We start from the raw sequence: 20303 nt of genomic DNA, 5'->3' as shown, positions 1-20303 counted from the left end.
TTTATCTGGCTCGGGGGATCTGCAGTTAGTGGCATGTGGTTGTGCAGCTCTTGAAGTTAACATCCTAATGTGTATGCGCCTTTTGACCGATGACTCAGGATGGTTAAACTCCCTGTTTTAATGTCCTTTTTTAGCCAGGATTTGCATTTGTAACTGCACAAACACAGGTGTCTGAAGCTAAAAACATCATTTTATTGACCAAGTGGCTTTTGACGGGATGTTTTTCTGGAAAAGTAAAGACTGTGCAAGTCTGACAATATTTAGCTCCAGTCTGAAGACTCTGTACTGGTGAGGCTAAGATAGACCACGAACACCACCAAGTACCAAACAGCTATTTTCTGTCACTTTTGGTTAAATCTGAAATTACACCCAGATTTTAATGGATGCTTTTGAATGAATTTCTTCAGGCAGTGTTCACTAATTTAGATGCATTTCTAAACTCACCACCAGCTTGATTTGTGTTCAGATTTTAACTTTCACATGGTACAGCCTGTCATGATGCTGGCAGGTTTATGTCTGTGTATTGTCTCTGTGATTTTTACAAACTGGTTTGTGGTTTGCCACAGGGATCCACAGTGCAGCTTTAAGACACCAGGAGGCAGGAGTGAGGTTTTGTTCTCAACCTGCTTCTTCCTCTGAGGAGCCTCTGGTCCACAGCTGAGACGCAATGAGTTGCAGGATTAGAGGAACTTTGAGGGCTGACAGTTGTGAATGTTCCCCCTATGTCATCCTCTACAAGTACTGAATAGAGCTTTAATGTAAAAGGTAGCGTAGTGCTGTGTTAACATGGGACCGACACAATGCTCTATGGCATTCAGAGATCATTATCAGGGGAAATCCTTTTTCACTCAATGTTGTTACACACACATAGGCCCAAATTACACACAGGGCTTATATAGATGCAAATGTTGAGAGATGTTGGAGTGATGGGAGCAGTTAGGGGTTAGGTGACTGCAGGTGGAACTGGCACATTTCCAGCCACCAGTCCACAATCTTTACTGTGGTCCATGCTGGACTTGAACTGGCGACCCTCCGGTTCCCAAGACAAGGCCCTGAGCTACGGACTGCTGCCCCCTATATTGATTGATACTGATATTGATAAAGAGTTAAAAAATGGTTATTTCTTTTTTGTCTACAAACATAACAAACTAAATACTTTTAATTAGGATAATTTAATTTAGCTAAAAAGTTGCAGTATGTACTAAGCAGGAGATTTTACAGTGTAAAAAATAAACTCAACAGTGCTCTCTGGTGGACAACTAAGATGACCCTAACAATTTACTAGCTGGACTGTAGTCTAAACATCTTTAAAATATCTAATTAAAGGTCTATTGTGTAACATTAAGGAGGATCTATTGACAGAAATAGAATATAATAATTATAGGTATGTTTTCATTGTTTCACTGGTGTATAATCTGAAAGCACAACCTTAAAATGAGCTGGGTTTTTTTACTATAGAGGGTCCTTTTCTATGGAGGCCGCCATGTTGAATCCCAGAAGGGACAAACCAAACACTGGCTCTTTTTGCAAGACATATTACTAGACTCGGTTGAGACCAACTAGAATAGGCGAGACCAGTGGTCAAGTCTGAGTGCCAATACCCACAAGTCAAAGACTGAGACAATGGTAAAGAGGTCTCGGACTCGAGTACTACAGCAACGCCTATAACGGCGGTTCCCAACTAGGTCATGACGCCATTAGGGTTTGCCAAAGCTTCATGGGGGTCGCGATGCATTCTTAATTTTAAAACACATTAGAAAATAATTACACAGTACGCCTATAGCTCAGCATTAGGTTCATTTCAAGTAGAGGAAATGGCCAAGCATCAGGGAGAAGAAAACACTGAATTTATCAAAAAAGAAGCCTATTCAATTTGTTAAAAATGAAAAAAACACAATACAGACAGAGAATTGTATAAATGTTCCATAAACAGAAAAAAATCTGCTCAAAATCCATCCAATTCCTACAGTTACTGAGTTCACTGTTTGCATTCATTGTACAGTTTTTAATTTAATATGAACTATCCATAAAATATGTCACTTAAGCAGAGGTCGTTTTACTAAATAGTAATTACTACTAATGACTTACTAAATGATAGAAAAGGGACTCCTTAAGGAAAAAGGTTGGGAACCACTGGCCTATAGGATACAGATGTTTCAAAATAAGATAAGATCCCAAAGAGATAAATTCACATGTATGCAAAAGAAAAACCGGTGAAAGCATCAAGAAACATATAAATTACCTTTGACTTGAAATAAATCACAACAAACAAAATAAGAAATAACACCAAGTAAGTCTTGAAAGTAAGTGTTGACGTCTGAATGTGAGATCACATGTTATTTTTACATTGCAAAGGATTTAACGTGATCCTCATCAACCTAACATCTCCAGTATATAACAGCCCCGATTGGCCAAGCCACTGTGTAATATATCTCTGGTTTTGGAAAAGCCTTCCTTTCCCTTTGCCGTATCATTTAATCTGCCAACGTCTCCGCAGATGAGTGCTCAGTGAGCTGTGGGCATCTTTGGTAAAGTTTTTGATTTAAATGACAGAGTAGTGCGGGGGTGGAGTCGACATTTAACAACTTTCTAAGCTGCAGATATGCCACTGCATCTCACCATGAAAGTGACTGTGACCGCAGTGAGGCATGGCAGCTTTTTATTTCATTTGGATCTTTTTTTTTTTTTTTTTTTTGCCGTGTCAGAATTAATGCCTCCCTATCTAAATCTGGCCGCTGTGAGGTTTAATCTAAAGGGCTACTTAGATTCACATGCTGTTTCTGGGTGAGCACGTACTGTGTATGGCAAAAGGCCGTCGCACTACATAAACATGTAATTAGGACTAGAGATACTGTATGGAAAGCAGTGCAGACAGAGCATGAAGTTCTCCTCAGTGTTTTCAGACACTTCCTGACAGCAGGGTGGGTGGTATTTCTGGGAAGGGTCTGCTCTGCTGTAACCATTGTTTTGCCCCTCCAAACATCTTAACATGCTGCTGCTGCTGCTGCACTCCAGACATGACTTAATACTCCTTCAGTGGCTTTAATTAACTCCGGTGATGACAAGGATTGTCCCCCAACATGCACAGCCTCTGTTTTCCACATTATCTTCAAACAGTGTGCTTCAGTCGCCAAATGAATGTCCAAATGATTCTGAAGAAATGGATTGTGCACCCCCATGGAGAGAAGATCAAACATGACCTTTTTCCATTTTCTGAACTGAATTGTATTTTTAATGTATTATTGAGGAATATTGGTTATATTGTTCTTCTTTGACTGGCTGGTGTTTGATAGTTTGATATAGTGATTATTTAATACCAGAAATCTGTATCACAGTATTTTATAAGATTCTGAAGGTTTCACTGCATTATTGTTTTTGCCCTACATTGGGCCAAAATTTGGGTCAGTGTCCCAATAAATTACTTTTTTATCAAAGGCCAAAGTGGCCTTGCCCTAAAATTACTTAATTCCAGTCCTGTTATATATAACATTACTACAACTTTGAATTTGTTTATTACAGAAATTTGACATATTGCAGTTGAAACCTTAAACATATCTTTGGCATTTCTGAGCTGATGGTGGCCAATATTATCACCCCCACCAAGTCTCTTCTTAAATACTACAAACAACAGTACAATAACTTCCAATACAAAATACAATAGTATGTTTGGTTGGTACCAAAAAGGTTTCATACTTATGCATAAAAGTGAAAAAAGTGTCTCTAAATGACTGCTGGCCAGATCTGTAGGAATGTAGGAATATGTACATGAATTCTTCCTATATGAAAAGATATAAAATGAAGCCCCTGAAAGAAATATATATAATGAACATCTTGATAACCTTGTGGACTAAGAACCACATAATTCCATTCCATTCATTATTTCTGGTTGGGGTGTACGATATGGATTTTCTTATCCGTCTATTTTACGCCTTGCTTTATATTCTCTTGTCTCCGTTCAGTCCCACAGATGTGAGGATGTCATGGTGCCTGAGAGAAAGGAGAAAATAATTGCAGGTTGATGTGTCTATGCCAGCAAGCAAGAGTGGAAAGCAGGAGCTAAAGATAGAGTGTTTGAGCTGGGAAGTGACGGTGGCTCAGATTTAACGTTTTAATAAACCAAATATGCCACTAAGAGGCACGTAGAGCTTTATGAATGGAAGGACTGAAGCTGGACCTCCTGGCTGAGTGTTAGCTGCAATTACAGAGACCCAAAGACAAAAATCATGGTTGGAAGTTTGACCAACCTAAGGCTAACTGTAATTCAGAATAGCAACCAAAAGCCTTCTCTGCATCCTTCTGGATTTTCTTCTCTTTTTTGCATCTTGACAAAATCTTGCCTGAGTCATTATGAAATTATGGAAAGGTTGGTCTCACGAGAAAGGGGAATTAAAACCAGAGATGCTGAATTTTTTGCTTACCAAATCAGATTTTGCTCTCATTTTAGGATTTATTTTAGGAGCAGGTAATGGGTTACTTTAAAGCCAATTATCTTAATCAAAGCTGAGTAAGTGCTATAATGACCAGTACTTTTCATTTTTAACTGTACCTCCCACACCAGCTCATAATCAGCAGCTTTTGGAGGGGTGGTGTTGGAATCTGTCTATCCCAGCAGCTGAAGATCATTAAAGCTCATACACAATTCCTCTTTGATACATTATACATGATATGTTGCACATACTGTATGTTTAGTCTTGTCAGGGGTGGACAGTATGGAGGCCCAACACCGACACCGTTCATATAGAGGCATCAGTATTAAACTGAGTGTTTCATAACCATCTAAAGCTGCAGTAAGTAACTTTTATAAAAATAACTGTCATATTTGCTGAAACTTTCACTATATCCTGACAGTAGTACACGAGACAGATAATGTGTGAATACATTTTTCCTCTGGCTCTTCCTAATGCTCCTTATGGCATTTTCATTTATGGAATCCACCTGGCCTGAATGAAAACAAGCAATCAGTGAGTTTCTAGTGAGCCAACGTGCTCCTTGACTCTGTCTTTCTTTCTTGGCTCTGATTGGTTGTGTATATAGTGAACGTTTCAGCATATTTATTTGTAGTTATTTTTATATACGTTACCTACTGCAGCTTTAAAAAAAAACACGTTTAAATAATTATAATGGAGTATAAAAGCAAAAAGGCTTACAAAACTTTATACTCTTCCTTAACCTCCAATCAGTTGGATAAAATTCAATTCAATTCAATTCAATTTTATTTGTATAGCACCAATTCATAACAGAAGTTATCTCAGGACACTTTTCAAATAGAGCAGGTCTAGACCGAACTCTTTAACATTATTTACAGAGACCCAACAGTACCACCATGAGCAAGACCTTGGCGACAAGGGCAAGGAAAAACTGCCTGTTAAAAGGCAGAAACCTAGGACAGATCCTCCGGCTCTAGGTGGGTGGTCGTCTGTCTCGACCAGTTAGAGAGAGAGAGAGAGAGAGAGAGAGAGAGAGAGAGAGAGAGAGAGAGAGAGGCAGAAAGAGAGAGAGAGAGAGGCAGAAAGAGAGAGGCAGAGAGAGAGAGAGCGAGAGACAGACAGACAGACAGGTGCACAGCAACAACAGTATTGGCAATGGCAGTCAAGCAGGACCATGGCAGGAGGCTCCACCAGGATCCATGAGAACCTGCGAGACGAGAAAGCACAAGAACTCCGGGGAAGAAGTGGAGTTAGTAACATGCATTAATGGGACATGAATGAGTGCATAAAGAGAGAGGAAGGGAGGAGCTCAGTGCACCATGGGAAATCCCCCGATAGTCTAGGCCTATAGCAGCATAACTAAGGGATGGTTCAGGACTCACCTGATCCAGCCCTAAATATAAGCTTTATCAAAGAGGAATGTCTTAAGCCTACTCTTGAATGTGGTGAGGGTGTATGCCTCCCGAACCACAACTGGAAGCTGGTTCCACAGGAGAGGAGCTTGGTAACTGAAGGCTCTGGCTCCTGTTCTACTTTTAGAGACTATAGGAACCACAAGTAGCCCAGCATTCAGAGAACGTAGTGTTCTAGATGGGTAATAGGGTACTATGAGCTCTTTAAGATATGAAGGGGCCTGACCATGAAGAGCTTTATAGGTGAGGAGGAGGATTTTAAATTCAATTCTACATTTTACAGGGAGCCAATGCAGAGAAGCTAGTACAGGAGAGATGTGATCTCTTTTTCTAGTTCCTGTCAGTACTCGTGCTGCAGCGTTCTGAATTAATTGGAGCGTTTTAATGGACTTATTGGGGCAACCTGATAATAAAGAGTTGCAGTAATCCAGCTGAAGTAACAAATGCATGGATTAGTTTTTCTGCATCTGTCTGTGATAGTATGTGTCTAATTTTTCTAATATTACGTAAATGAAAGAAGGCAGTCCTAGAGGTCTGCTTTATGTGGGAGTTAAATGACAAATCCTGATCAAAGATAACTCCAAGATTCCTGACAGTGGTGCTAGAGGCCAAGTTAATGCCATCTAGATTGACTATATCTTTAGACAATGAGTCTCTAAGGTTTTTGGGGCCAAGAACAAGAATTTCGTTTTTTTCTGAGTTTAACATCAGAAAATTGCAGGTCATCCAGGATTTTATGTCCGTAAGACATGTTTGTAATTTAGATAATTGATTAATTTCATTGGGTTTGATTGATAGATATAACTGCGTATCATCTGCATAACAGTGAAGGTTAATGGAGTGATTCCTAAAATGGAAAAGGAGAAAAGCTTTGCCTTTGCCTTTTGCCTTAGCTAATTTTACTTGATTAGCCAGTGAAACTCTTACAGCAGCCATTTTGATGTGAGTAGTAGGGTAAACACAGGTGTTACCAATAATACCAATTAAGGTTATGTTCCATTCGGGTCAGACAGAGTCAGGGGGCATGTTGGCTCACTGGAAAGTGACTGTGCTACACTGAATGGAACAGTATCAATTGGTATCTATGGTAACACATGTTTACCCTACTATTTCATATCAAAATAGATGCTGTGAAAAAGGTCTATTCAGAAAGTAGAAAACTGTATTGTCAAGAAAGGCACCTGGAATGAAAATTTCTGGAATGCTGCTGAAAAACGAGTTCTTAAAAAGAGTGGAAACCCTGAATACACTATATTTATTACTAACACCTATATATAACCTACACTGGCTTATGCAGTTTTATTAATGCTGAATAAATTCCTTATGAATGGCTAAGATTGCTAGCCACACAATCTCCTCAATTGCTCCACTGAGGTTACACTAACTCACACACACCATGAATCATTGCACTCATTGACATGCCCATCTTGTTATCATATAAGCATTACGAACATTGGAAATGCGGCGAGGAAAAGGAAATGTTGCTTGGCGAGAAAGTAGCACAGATAAATGACTAAACGTGTGCCAAGACCAAAAAGCATGTGTATTCCGAGATGATTTCTTCCATAATATTCTTGCAGTTTTACAATGAGAAGTGACATGCTTGCAAACTGAAGGGTTGCTGACTGCTACATCCTGTTGGCCTGCTCCGGGAATCGGAAACAAGTCAAGTCAAGTCAAGTTACGACGTGCGTTCTACTTGCTTTATGTGAGAGATCCCACACCATACAGCCTTTAACATCTGCTGCCATGGTTTCTACACTGGGAACATATACAATTTACAGGATTTCATACCCCACTAAAGCTCAATGGAAGAAGTCAGTTTTTGCTTTTGCTGCAGGGATTCAGCTATCGCTCTTGGACTCCTGTTGTGTCTGTTGCAGCAGACACTTGTAGTTGTCATGGTGCTGTATGTCCTTCCTCGTATTGCTTCCCCTGGTCCTCCAGTGTCTCTGGGTAGTGCAGAGGACTAAGGGCGGCTGATTGACTGTCTGACTGTGAAGGTGGTGTTAGTGGTGAGAAAAGGTGTTGGAGGCCAAACCCAACGTCTTAAACAGCTCAGGCGCTATTATGTTTATTTTTTTCTGGAAGGAGCGCTGGTGTTTACCAAATTACGCAGGGTTCAAAATAATTATGGTGCACAAAGACAAAAATAGAGAAAGCAATGCTGGCAGCTCCTGCAGACACCATAGGAAAACATATTCAAGAGTTGTGTACATTTTGTGACTGATTTAGAGAAACCTAAAGTGAGACACAGAAGGGGACAGTGTGATGGGAGTCACTCTCTGCTTGAAGGGTGGAGCTGTACTGACCCATCACTGAAGGGACAGTTTTGATATTGCTGTTGTGTTGTTTTCAGATTCCTTTTACATTCCTTTTACTCTCCTCCATTATTCTGTTGACTGAACCTAAGTTGACACACCAAAACATGTTGTCGGCTCCAAAACGTTCACTGTCTCCAAACCTTTCTCAGAATTTAAACAAAGACAAATGGATCATCATCCCTGTACCACAAATGTACGCTCCTCACAGGCGTATATACTCTATAGAAGTATATCATCCACAATGTAATGTACCGTACTCACTCTATTTTCTTTTGACTTATGCCCATTGACCTTGCATTTAGCTGCAGGTGCTGCCGAAAGGCGTCTGAATAGAACCACAGCTGCTGCTGTTGTGGTGGTTCTGATGGGCTGCTTTTCTTACAAGGAAGACAAAGAATATATAGTACTTACATCTGTGTCTCTAAACATTGTGTGTAAAAAGTATTTTGATGGTATAGTGGTCCGGATAGAAACAGGGCCTTTTCTAAATTGTAGAGGAAAATATAGAAAAATGTTGTCTTGCCATATTTAGTTTTGTAACATTGTACTGATTCTCAAAAATACTGTATCGATTTTTGTTTTAATCCCCAACGGCTAGCTAGCAGTGTTGTAAACGTAAACTGAGGGATGTGATGTTGGATGTTACAGGGACAGTGATTAATACAAATGCAGATAAACTTTTTGTTTTAACTCAGATTTTATTCATATGGTTGTGTGTTTTGTAAACTACTAGTTTTCCTTGAACTAGATTTTTTAAAATTCCTAATATATCGCCTCGCTCACGGTATCACAATACATTATGATTCATTAAATCATAACCCCTGTATCTTGATACGCATCGTATCGGCAGACTCTTGCCAATATACAGCTTTACCTAATCAAGGTTCATCGTTCAGGCTGCGCCGCTGCCACAAGAGCTGACCATGCTAATTCTAGACAACGCTTGTGATTCGCTCTGCACTTGAATCGTAACCCCTGTATCTTGTTACGTATCGTATCTACAGATTCTTGCCAATACACAGCCCTACTTACTCAAGGGTGGGACGCATTCAGGCCACCAGACCTGATCACGCTTGTTCTAGACAATGCTTGTGATTTCACCGGAAGCATCTCTTTACTCTGCTCCATGGAGAGTGGTGGATCTATTTTTGACAGAAGCTGTGACTCACCCACATCAAGCAGCATAGAGCACATCACATTGGCAGGAAGTCAGGCACAAAAAAAATTTCAAAATAAAATGACCCATGCAGACTTCCGGACTCCGGAAGTCAATTGGTCAGAGACAGGTCAGAGATTTGACACCATGCATGGATGACGAGAAGTTTATCTTGGAAGTGGAGAAACACACCATTTGATATGACATCACAGATCCTTTTTAAGGACAGCAACTTGGGGCAGACAAAATGCTCTGCTTCTGAAACACTCTTGGTATAGCGTTAGGGTGAAGGGTGTCCATTTGTACAGGTTGTACATTTGTGATTTTGGACTGTAGAAATAAAATTGACTTGACATTTCAGTGTTTCCTCTAGGATTTTTTTTCAGGGGCAGCAGGCCTGTCCGAACCCCCCCCCCTTCCGTCACGCCGGCAAACGTTTTACATATGAAACAGAAGTGACACTTCGCTGCGACACAAACAAATATATTTACCGTTTTAATGTTTCCAGATGTTTGATATCAGGACGTTGAGCTGAGAACTGACAAGTTGAACGGACCCACCGCGGTGACGTTTTTGGTGGAGCTGTTAGTTTAATAGTCGACTTGGAAGAAAGCAAACGTTTTGACAATAAGCTACATCAACACAACAGTAGTGTGGAGTTAAACTGGACAGCCCCAATAACCTCTGAATAGTTCTACCTGTTGTTAAATTGCAATGTGAGCGGCAGCCAACGGGGGTGCATTATGTCGGCAGGATCATTTAAAAGGCAACCGTGACTACATTGTGCGTCTGCCCCATTTCTGATACCGTGACGGCAGAAATTTAACAGTGGCGGGCCGCTGCTCCAAAATCAACATAGAGCAAACACTGCATTTATTGTGACAACAAGGAATCTTTTTAATGTAGGACTGAACCTTCTCATAGCCATAAATAATCTCACTCGAACCGTTCACCTGTTGCATATTTATTTTAAATCAACGTACTACCATTGAACTCAGGTCCTAGTGTACAACTATGTGCTTTATGGTATTGTACACCCGGTGCTTATCAGCCCCGGTGGCCTGTGTCCTAAATATACTGGAAACTGTGTGGATTTTCTTCGTCGGGCTGCTCTCCTAGCTCAGGTCTGTTGTTGTTTTTGTCGGTTTAGATTTTATTTTAGGTGTTGGGCTGGGAAGGATCCCTGAGAACCATTCTTAGTACAGTGGGAAGAATGCGTTAGGAAGTTCAGAAGCCCTTGGCTCCTTTTTCCCCTTCAATCCAAAGAAACCCAGCATCCCTCAGTGGAAATGAATAAGGAGCAAGTCACGAATAGCATTTATCTCACGAGCAGTATAAATATCTCTGGTTTGATTTTTACCACAGCTGATGAAAAGATACTACATGGGCATGAATTGGTTGTAGTAAAAGCTATTATACCCATTAGAGAGGTTTAAATAGGACTTTATACGTACTCCCAGAGTAAATATGCATTATGCAAAATTTGCTGAATAGTGTTTGTCTTCAAATGGTCCTGCATGCATCCCCGCAAAAGGCAACATCTGGATTTAGATCAGCATCTAAATGGATCTATTTTATCAACACTGTTGTGAAATATTTCAAAGAGTTCCATACTTCCTTTGTAGCTTTTGGCTGCAGTCAGTTAAACTGTTAAAAAATGAAAAAACAAAACAAAAAAAAAACATCAAAGTATGTGCTGTTCATAGGAATACTTGTGAAAGAACTCAGTGAGGCTGTGGAAGAATGATACAAAGCATAGGCACCGCAGTCTTTCAGCTGTGCTGAGGCATGTAAACACAGTCTGAAAGTTCCTGCTCTTCCCAAAATGGGGGCTTCATGTTTCCAAAAGTTACTGTCGGACAGTTTTATGGCCTTGAATCAAACACTTAGTATAATTTACAGGGTACTGTGCCTAAATTCACCTATTCTCTGTGCTGCACTGTGGAAAACCGTAGAAATGGAACAAAGATCAAAAAAGGCAAGAATGGATTGATTAAAAAAAACATTAAGCTGTAAGACAAAATCTACAGGCAAAGAGTTCAGTATACTTTCAATGAACTGCTTGTATGACAAAGGTAAGGGTATTTATAAGAATTCTGAATGGTCACATTTTAAGGCAGGCGAAAAGCTTGTCATCATAGCTTCCTCGCATTCCCTCCCCGATGTCTCTCCAAGAACTCTGTGTCTTATTCGTCTGTAGTCTCACTCTCGTTTTACAGATGGGCACACATTCTCGGCCACTCTTCAAAGGCATTTGTGGTTTGTTGTAAATCAGCACAAAGCTTTCAGGTGGAGTCAAATTTTGGTTCACATGTAAATTTATGTTGCTGAGCAACTGCAAGCCATCTTGACAGTGCTGACCTTTGAGGCAAGGTCCAAAAAGGAGGAAGCCCTCATATTAGCTGTGTTGCACCGTCCAAATTTGTGTAAACTGGTTCCAAAGGAGTATACTGTAAAAAATCATTAGAAAAGTGGCATGACTGGTTGATGGTATGGACACGACACAGTATGATGGTGTGAAAAGATTGTTGGGGTACTTGGGAGATAATAGCAGCGGGTAAAGACAAAGTTTGAAGTTGGAAGGCTAGCATTTTAATTATCCTGGAAACGGAGTTTGGTTGTATAGCTTTGAAGGATGCAGGCCAAACTCAAACTACGTATTACGTACTACAGTATTGCAGTTTGAGAGGCAGATAAAACTGTCACTTTTCAAAGTTTCTGAAAAAACGGCAGCTTCTCGCTTGAATGGCAGTTAAGAGGGTCTTGTTATTTGATAACCATTAAAATAATCTATATAGGGGCCAGTCAAAACTTCAGGGCAAGTAGATTTCTGACCCACAAGTGAAAAAACAACATTAACGCTGAACCATACTGTTACCACAATAGCTCACAAGTAGTCACTATGTCAACAAGCTTGAAGCTATACCTATTTTGTGAGGACACGCAGGAGAAATTTCCATGTGTGACCAGACCATTAGACTAAAGATGAAACATTCTTCAGTTGATGCAACTACAGCCTGTAAAAATATTATTCCTGCATCATTTGACGAATAGCTGGTCAGTCCCATGGAGGATTTGACTCTGTCCCATGTATCACACAGGGGGCTGCCTGCAGAACTGTAATGACCACTGGTTAGGTGACCTCAGCCACCCCTCATCTGCACTATAATTACTGGGAGAACATCAAAGCCACATTCTCCGAGACTTTTGAGAAAGAAAATCAAAACATTTGAATATTTTTTGGGCCATTGGCTTTGTGTATGTGGACAACACACATTTGATGTGAGGCATGCTTGAAGGAAAAGACTAAGTAACTGCTGCTGAGAGTGTTAGGGAGTAGTGAAAGGAATTTTATACTGAAAATTTTTTAAACCACCGGCTTTGGTTTTGGTGTAAGAAATGAAAAGTAGAGGAGCATTTTATTTGCAATATGCACACGTGATTCAGCTGTTGAAGTCAGTGACTATCTCCCAGCATAGGTGGAGCAACTGAGGAAATGTAGTACCTCATTTTCTCAGTAAACTAGGGGACAAGCCTCGGTGAAGGGACATGTGCACTGGTTTTTATGGTAATCCAGCAAATCCAAAATAAGACGGCTTTAAAGTCAGCAGTTTCATTTCAAACATGGTATTAAGCTGCAAAAATACCAAAATGCTCTCATCAAATCCACCACGTCTCCGACCACTTATTCACCTCAGAGTCCACTGCTAAATTGACTGCTAAATTTGTTTAGCTCCACACAAAGTAATGCTGTCTGATAGCCTGGCTGCTTTCTGGATGCAGTAGAGGCTCCTTTAACCATAAAGCGGTGGTTTGTTGTTTGATTCTCCCCCTGCACAATAAAATCCATTTTACTTTTCCAAAATATTGTAACACTTTCCAAAAATCCCTGTCTTAAAGACAAACTGCTTTTCTAGAGGCAACTTACCAACCAGCAGCCAGCACTGTCATATACCCTTGCATTCAGTCACAACTTTATTACTTTGAATCTCCATGGTGATTCTAGTTTTGTCCCAGTAGATGTTTTTCTATACATTAAAGTCACGGTTGTCTTAAATGACCTTGTCAAGAGGGGAGCATGTACATGTGCCACTCGTATGTTGACATAGCAACTGTATCCATGTTTTTACAGCTTCGTAAAGATTTAAGTTAGACGGTGAAGTCATCCCTGCCACAAGCCTTCGACCTAAATTAGTGTGGAAAGTGGCAAGTTGAGTTAATTTGATGCCTTTGTTTGCATTCTAAATGTGCCCACACCAGTGACTTTGAAATAAGAGGAACCCTGTCGTCATGAGGTACATGTATAGAGAGATGAATGATCGGCATATGTTAGTGATAGAACCTGAAATATTTGTTCTGTGACACATTCTCTTCCATATATTGTCTTTCATCGCCATAGTTGTTCATTTTGTTGTTTGAGAGTGAGTGAAAATGATCATCGGCTCTTGTAATAAAATCTGTTAAGCAGAGACACTCAAATTACAAAAAGGACATAGAAACCGATCTGTCCATGCAGATTTGTTTGGTCATTTGTTTTTGTTTTTGTTTTGAGAAAAGGAAGGAAGTGAGTTTGGTGATGCAGGAAACCACAATGATTGTTAACATTTTCTCATACCCCCTTCGCATAACAGAAATATCCCCTGAGGTATCAGTGGTTTGGAATCACTGATCTGTGGCGTAGGTTTTGACCATTGACAGTGTATATAATGGACAGAGCTTCTGGGTTGAAACCAACGCAGAAGTGTCTTAAATTTCTTTCTAATGGCCAGCAGGGGGAAGCTCCATGGGCTGCTATGCTATCCATAGATAGTATTGAATCTCATGGCAAAATAATCCAACTTCTCACTTGATTTATGAGCTCAGTGAAAGGTTTCCTAATGAGTTTATGGTCTCAATCAGAAGTTTCCGTCTTCTTCCATACAGCATGATGTTCATTTAGTAAATGATGGTCCCATTTAGAGTGAAATAGACCATAAAGAAGGATATGACTATGACTGTCAAACTAGGCAGTACTGATCAAATATGAATGCAGATTATGTTAATGCGTTGACTTTTTCTTACATTAAATCTTTTCAGAAACATATTTTAGTGTACTGTTTATCTGTAATCTGAGAACGTGTGTGACCAGGTGAGTTACCATTATTTCCTGCTATGGAAGAGTTGAAACTGCAGCCAATGAGAGCGGCTCAACTCGCAGTACGTTCACTGTGGTAGAGAGCTGCAAATGCTGCGAGCAGAAGGTTTGCAGCGTGTTACTGAACGAAGAAAATAACTAAGCTGTTTTTTTGTAATTCTGGTGAATCAGTCCTTCAAGCCCTCAGACAAGTGAGACGTGTAAAACAAAAGTAGTGCAACTTGATATCAGACCGTCTGCAATCCATCTGTTTGATGAATGGTGAGACACGATGGAGCTAGATGTTTCTCTGTTTACAATTTTCTGCTCCCATGTGCTCAATATGTGTGTTCAGGAAGGGCAATATTTACCTTCACCCCTCCTGTCTCTGCCTTCTGTCTCAGAGGACAGGCCTACATGTAAACACCACAAATCCACAAGTGAGATTTAAATGTCGCCTTTCCTCAGTTAAGATCAGTGGCATGCATCAAATGATCTGTTTGCTATATAAGTCCCTTTGTCTCTTACCGAGTCCCTTACAGCCTTAAGACAAATGTCTACATATGTTCCATGGGAAGACGTCACACATATGGGTGGGGATGCACGTTGTTATGTCTGACTCGCTAAATGATGTCTTAGCAACGCCTGTGCTTTGATCTGCCTCATGTTTGCTCTAAGATAAGATCAATTTCTGTTTCGCATGCAACAATAACAGTTGGAGCGCGTTTGTACAAACAGAAAATATACAATAAACAATGCACTCCCAATGAACTGGTCATCCAGGGCTACATCAGGTTTGCCATGTGGAGGATGGATGGTACGGTTGTATCACACTCAAGGATAGACTGATGCAAGCTTAAGTGTTCATATGCTAGGATGTTGGAGACAATAAGGCTCATTATACTTAACTGCACTTGAAATAAATGTGATTTGCCTTTGTTGTTGGAACAAGTTTAGGGCCCTGACACACCAAACCGACAACAAAAAACTAGCGGCGTCAAAAGCAAACTGTTGCGTCGCCTCACATCGCTGGTGTCTTGGCCAAGTGTGTTCTGTGCCTGCGCGAGAGTTTGGATAATAACTCTCCATACAAGCATGTAGCATAGTCTACATTCCTTATTCAAAAAAGACCTCCGGTAGACCTAGGACTGCGGATATAAAGAAAAGCAGCGCTATGGATGTAGGTTTGCCCGCTCCGAGACAATCCTTTAGTGCATGCCCTCTTGACAAAGTATTTCGCTGCTTTGCTCACTTCTGTTTCTCTTCTCGTGCACTGATTCGCTCAAACTAAACTACCAATCAGAGTGATTTCTTTCACTGACAGCCTCCGTCACTGATTCAGCATGCTCAGTCAGCCGGAAAAGCCACATACAAGGCCTAGTGACGGCCAACCGTACGCAACGCACCGCAAAAAGTAGTGCTACAGACGCTCACTGACGGCCCAATGTCAGTTTGTCGGCCTGTCAGGGCCTTTCCATTATTTCCATCTCACAACAACAGAGAGAATCCTCCCCCTGTTAGAGAGTCGTAAAACAACCATCATTATGTTGAAGGCTGAACTATGCAGTAACACTTGGAGTCTGATGAAAGCTGGTAACACCAAAGACCTCATTTAATGTGCTTATGTTCTAAAAAGCACAATAGTTGCAGTCGGCTGAATTAGCCTTTAATAGCCCGCCTCACTGTTTTTGTGGTTGTGAACAACACAATGAAATGTGAAGTAGTTGCCATGTTGAACCAGATTTCATGGCAACATAAAAAAAAATTCTGTACAGATGCACTTGGATTCAGGCCAACTATATACAATAGATCAATAGATAGCCAATAATCTCAAGGACCTCACAGCATAGGCCTGTGGATCCTCATCCAGAACAAGCCAGCTTGTCTTTTTTCCCATCTCTGCTGACTGGGTCCTCTAAAGGCTGAGTCACACTAACATTTTTACAGCAGCAATGAAATGACAGAACAAAACCTACTTTTTGGCTTTTCTGCCTCTGCATTATGTCATAACTTTACAAAATGTAATCAATTTCACTTCATTATTTAAGAACACATGTACATTCTGCTTCATTTTGTTATAAACATCCTGATCCCAATATGTGATAAAATGTCCCACATTTTGTAATAAATGATTAAATATTGTGGTGCCTATTAATTCAATTCAATTCAATTCAATTTTATTTATATAGCGCCAATTCATAACAGAAGTTATCTCAGGACACTTTTCAAATAGAGCAGGTCTAGACCGAACTCTTTATAACATTATTTACAGAGACCCAACAGTACCACCATGAGCAAGCACTTGGCGACAAGGGCAAGGAAAAACTGCCTGTTAAAAGGCAGAAACCTAGGACAGATCCTCCGGCTCTAGGTGGGTGGTCGTCTGTCTCGACCAGTTGGGGTGAGAGAGAGAGAGAGAGAGAGAGGCAGAGAGAGAGAGAGCGAGAGACAGACAGACAGGTGCACAGCAACAACAGTATTGGCAATGGCAATCTAGCAGGACCATGGCAGGAGGCTCCACCAGGATCGATAAGAACCTGCGAGACGAGAAAGCACAAGAACTCCGGGGAAGAAGTGAAGTTAGTAACATGCATTAATGGGACATTATTACAAAATGTGCGAGACAAACTTTTGTTTATGAACTGCATTTTGACTGAGTTGAAGAATTCTTGTGGTCTTTTTGGGGAGCCCTGTCAAAAGACCACTGCTGTAGACAGCTAGAAAGTCCCTGAGTTTGACTGTATTTCTAAAAAGATAAAAAAAAGAAGACTTTTTTACTGTGGCTATTTAGACTAAGATCGGAGTCGTAATGTATACAGATAAAGACATCCATTTTGTTTGGTTACATAATGCATCCTATTATCACATTTACATCTCTGCAATTTGTAATAATCACCAGAGTATGGAATAATTTATTACAAGATGGGTGGAAATGTATTACATATTGGTTTATTATAAAATGCAGAGATATAGAAATGAAGAAATATCCATAAAATATGTCACTTAGTTAGGGGTGGTCAGTTTACTCAAGAAAGGTCTCTTAAGGAAGAGGGCTGGGAACCACTGGGGTAAACCTTGGTCTATGCTGTGATTCTGGATACTGGATACTACTGAGTTATTTACTGGTCACCTGGCTGGGAAAACTAATACGTTTTTCCACTAAAAACCAAAATGTACCCATGTTTGGCGCTTGGTAGGTGTTAATTTTGGACCCTGTCAATATCAGTTAACTTCAGTGGGATTGCTGTGATCAGTGGATCCCTTGTGAGGAGTTCAACTTAGACTCTGACATGCTAACTTGTAATTGTAATTTTTTTGAGGGGAATAGTGTGATAGTCTGTATTGTATTGCATTGGATCGGACTTGGTATTGACAGATACTCATTATGAAAGGACTCAGATCGGGATCATGGCCAAAAACACTTGATCTGGACAATGTTTTTTTCCTAACATGTTTGGTTTGGCCATATAAAATCTGCAGTTGTAACATGGGAGCCGCACCACTCTTCTAAAACATCTGCTAGAATGTAGCAAAAAGCTGCTTATTTTGCTGTAGCAGATTTTCAGTCAAGTACAATACCATCAGTGAGGTTTTCCAGAGTTTCTATAAGTGACTCCATGTGCAGCATGTGAGAGCGCTCCCTCCGCCTCATCATATGTAATACAGCAACCCCAGTCCTGAAGGCAGTATGCTACGTCACCCGAAGAGACGTGGTCGCTGTGACCATGAGAGGGCTATAAACTGTACATCTGGACTGGATATGGATATGTTTGTTGGGCTGTTTTGCAGCAATGGTCAATCAGAAAGCCATTTCTCAAAAAATAAGACAGTAAAGATCAAGAAGACAAAAGAAGAAGGAATATTTAAATTAAAAAAATAAAACCTGTAACAATTTACAAGAACACATAGCAAAGTGAATGAGATAGGATTAGTAGTAGAAATAGAAATAGGACATTCCTTGCTTCCCACATGTATTGTCTGCTAAGAGTCATGTTTAAAGATGACTCCCAGCATGCTCCTAGTGGCCCGATGGTAAGCTATTGTTTATGGAGATTGCACCTTGAGATGGGAGGATCATTCATCACTCAAGTGCCATAAACCCCCTATGATTAAAAGGAACCTGGCCGGACTTGCTCAGGGCTTTTACACATTTTGCTTTCTCTGCTTTCTTTTTTGTTCCTCAGCAAGTCAGCAAGTCAGCCAAGACAGATATACCTATTTAGGCAATTTATCTATAGTGTTAAACTCTTGTTTAAAGTGTGCAGGGATATGTTTGAATCAGCATTTTCTTCCCTGTGTATTTTGGATGCCTCTTCACCTATTAAGCGACTGTGCAATGTTATGTGAGGATTCATACTTCAAGATAATGATCCTCCTGAGATCAGACCTTGATGTATGAATTCTCACAGTTTTCTTAAGATAGCTCTGGCTAAATATAGCTGTGGTTTGGTATAATGACAGATTGCAGTGTCCCTCACGTTTGCTCTGAGGGGAGAGTGACTGTGCGATTGGCGTCACTGTCCCCCACAGTGATCTGCACACGGGTGTCCATAAAAACCACCGTCCCTTTTTTCCCTCAGCTGCTATTGTTCTGTGTCGCCTTTTCTCTCTGCTTCAGTAGCATTTGTTCACGTGGTAGGAAGCCTTTGGAATTAGAAGTCATTTAGACAAAACTTGCAAATCACTTGTCACAGAAGTCTCCTGACACATTACAGCAGCTCAAACAGGAACTACTTTCCTGCACTTAAAGTTCTAGCTGAATTAAGCACAAATCCATTGAATTGTTTCAGATCGGTTGTTTCAGTGTGAGGCTACAGCGCATGTTTTTCCTAACATACTTTTTTTAGTCATTAGACTGTTACAATATAGATTCAAAAATAAAAATTATAATCTGTTGCTTTTTCTTGGCCATTGTGCAGACCTAAGAAACATTTTCTAATGTACTCTGAAGGCAGGGGGTAGGCAAGGGAATTTTAAATGGATTTTTGAGATTTTTCTGCATTTGAAAATAAAATAAGACATTATAAAAGAACAATGGAATTTTTTTTTTCATGTGTAGCCACACGTCTTGACATTTACACTATACATCAAGGAGTATCAGTAAGAGTATTGATAAGTATCAGTATCAATAAGCAGTATGGATATCATACCCAGCCCTACCTGACCATGATGTCAACATTTGGCTCTAAACACTTGATATTGGACTGTAATATCACATTCTGCCCATGTACTGTTACAGAGAGAAGCTAACCTTACATACTGTATATTACACATGAATGAATATAAAAACACTATATATTCATAGGACGACACTTTCATAGACATGCACTCCCCTTTGGCCAGGGCTTTTTTTAGTTTTATTGCATTTTTGTTATCATTTCAAGATTCTCCTCCTCTGTCACAGACCAAAGGCATAAAAAACCTGTGTGCACCATGAGGGACATGATGCAGCAATTTGCGGTCAGTCTGCTAAAAATGGAAAGTCCACAGACAGAATGGCCCGGCCAGTGTTTTCCACGTGGTTCCAACAGGTGCCGGAAAACACAGTTTGTCTGGATGCCTTTTTATTTTTAAGAGAAAACACTTGAGATTATAGCTTTCCTTTAGAGATCCTCTCCATATACAGAGTTTGATGCTCATTAAGTATAATGAGAAAATGGATAACTGCGTCTTTTTTCATATGTGTTTTGATAGCCTTTATCTTCCCTGCTCATTAACTGGGCGATAACAAAAACGAATGAGCCTCCAGATTCTGTCCCCTCATCACATTTGGTGGTGCTGTTTGCGAAATGCTCCCGTGCTTGGCTCTAATTTACACTGCAACTGTTGATTTGTGTATCCTGTCAGGCCCCTTTGATGTGTGAGAGAGAT

General features: G+C 40.3%; 1 protein-coding gene across 1 annotated transcript in view; it reads left to right on the top strand.

Annotated features, from left to right (window-relative positions):
- The window catches only part of nt5dc1 (5'-nucleotidase domain containing 1), a 66354-nt gene that overhangs the window by 11090 nt on the left and 34961 nt on the right, over positions 1–20303 (top strand). The gene's annotated exons all lie outside the window — the stretch shown is intronic.

This window comes from Dicentrarchus labrax, unplaced genomic scaffold (genome assembly GCF_905237075.1).
Source record: "Dicentrarchus labrax unplaced genomic scaffold, dlabrax2021, whole genome shotgun sequence".
Taxonomy (NCBI): domain Eukaryota; kingdom Metazoa; phylum Chordata; class Actinopteri; family Moronidae; genus Dicentrarchus; species Dicentrarchus labrax.
Note: the sequence above shows the minus strand (reverse complement) of the source record. Positions and strands in the feature narration are given on the sequence as shown.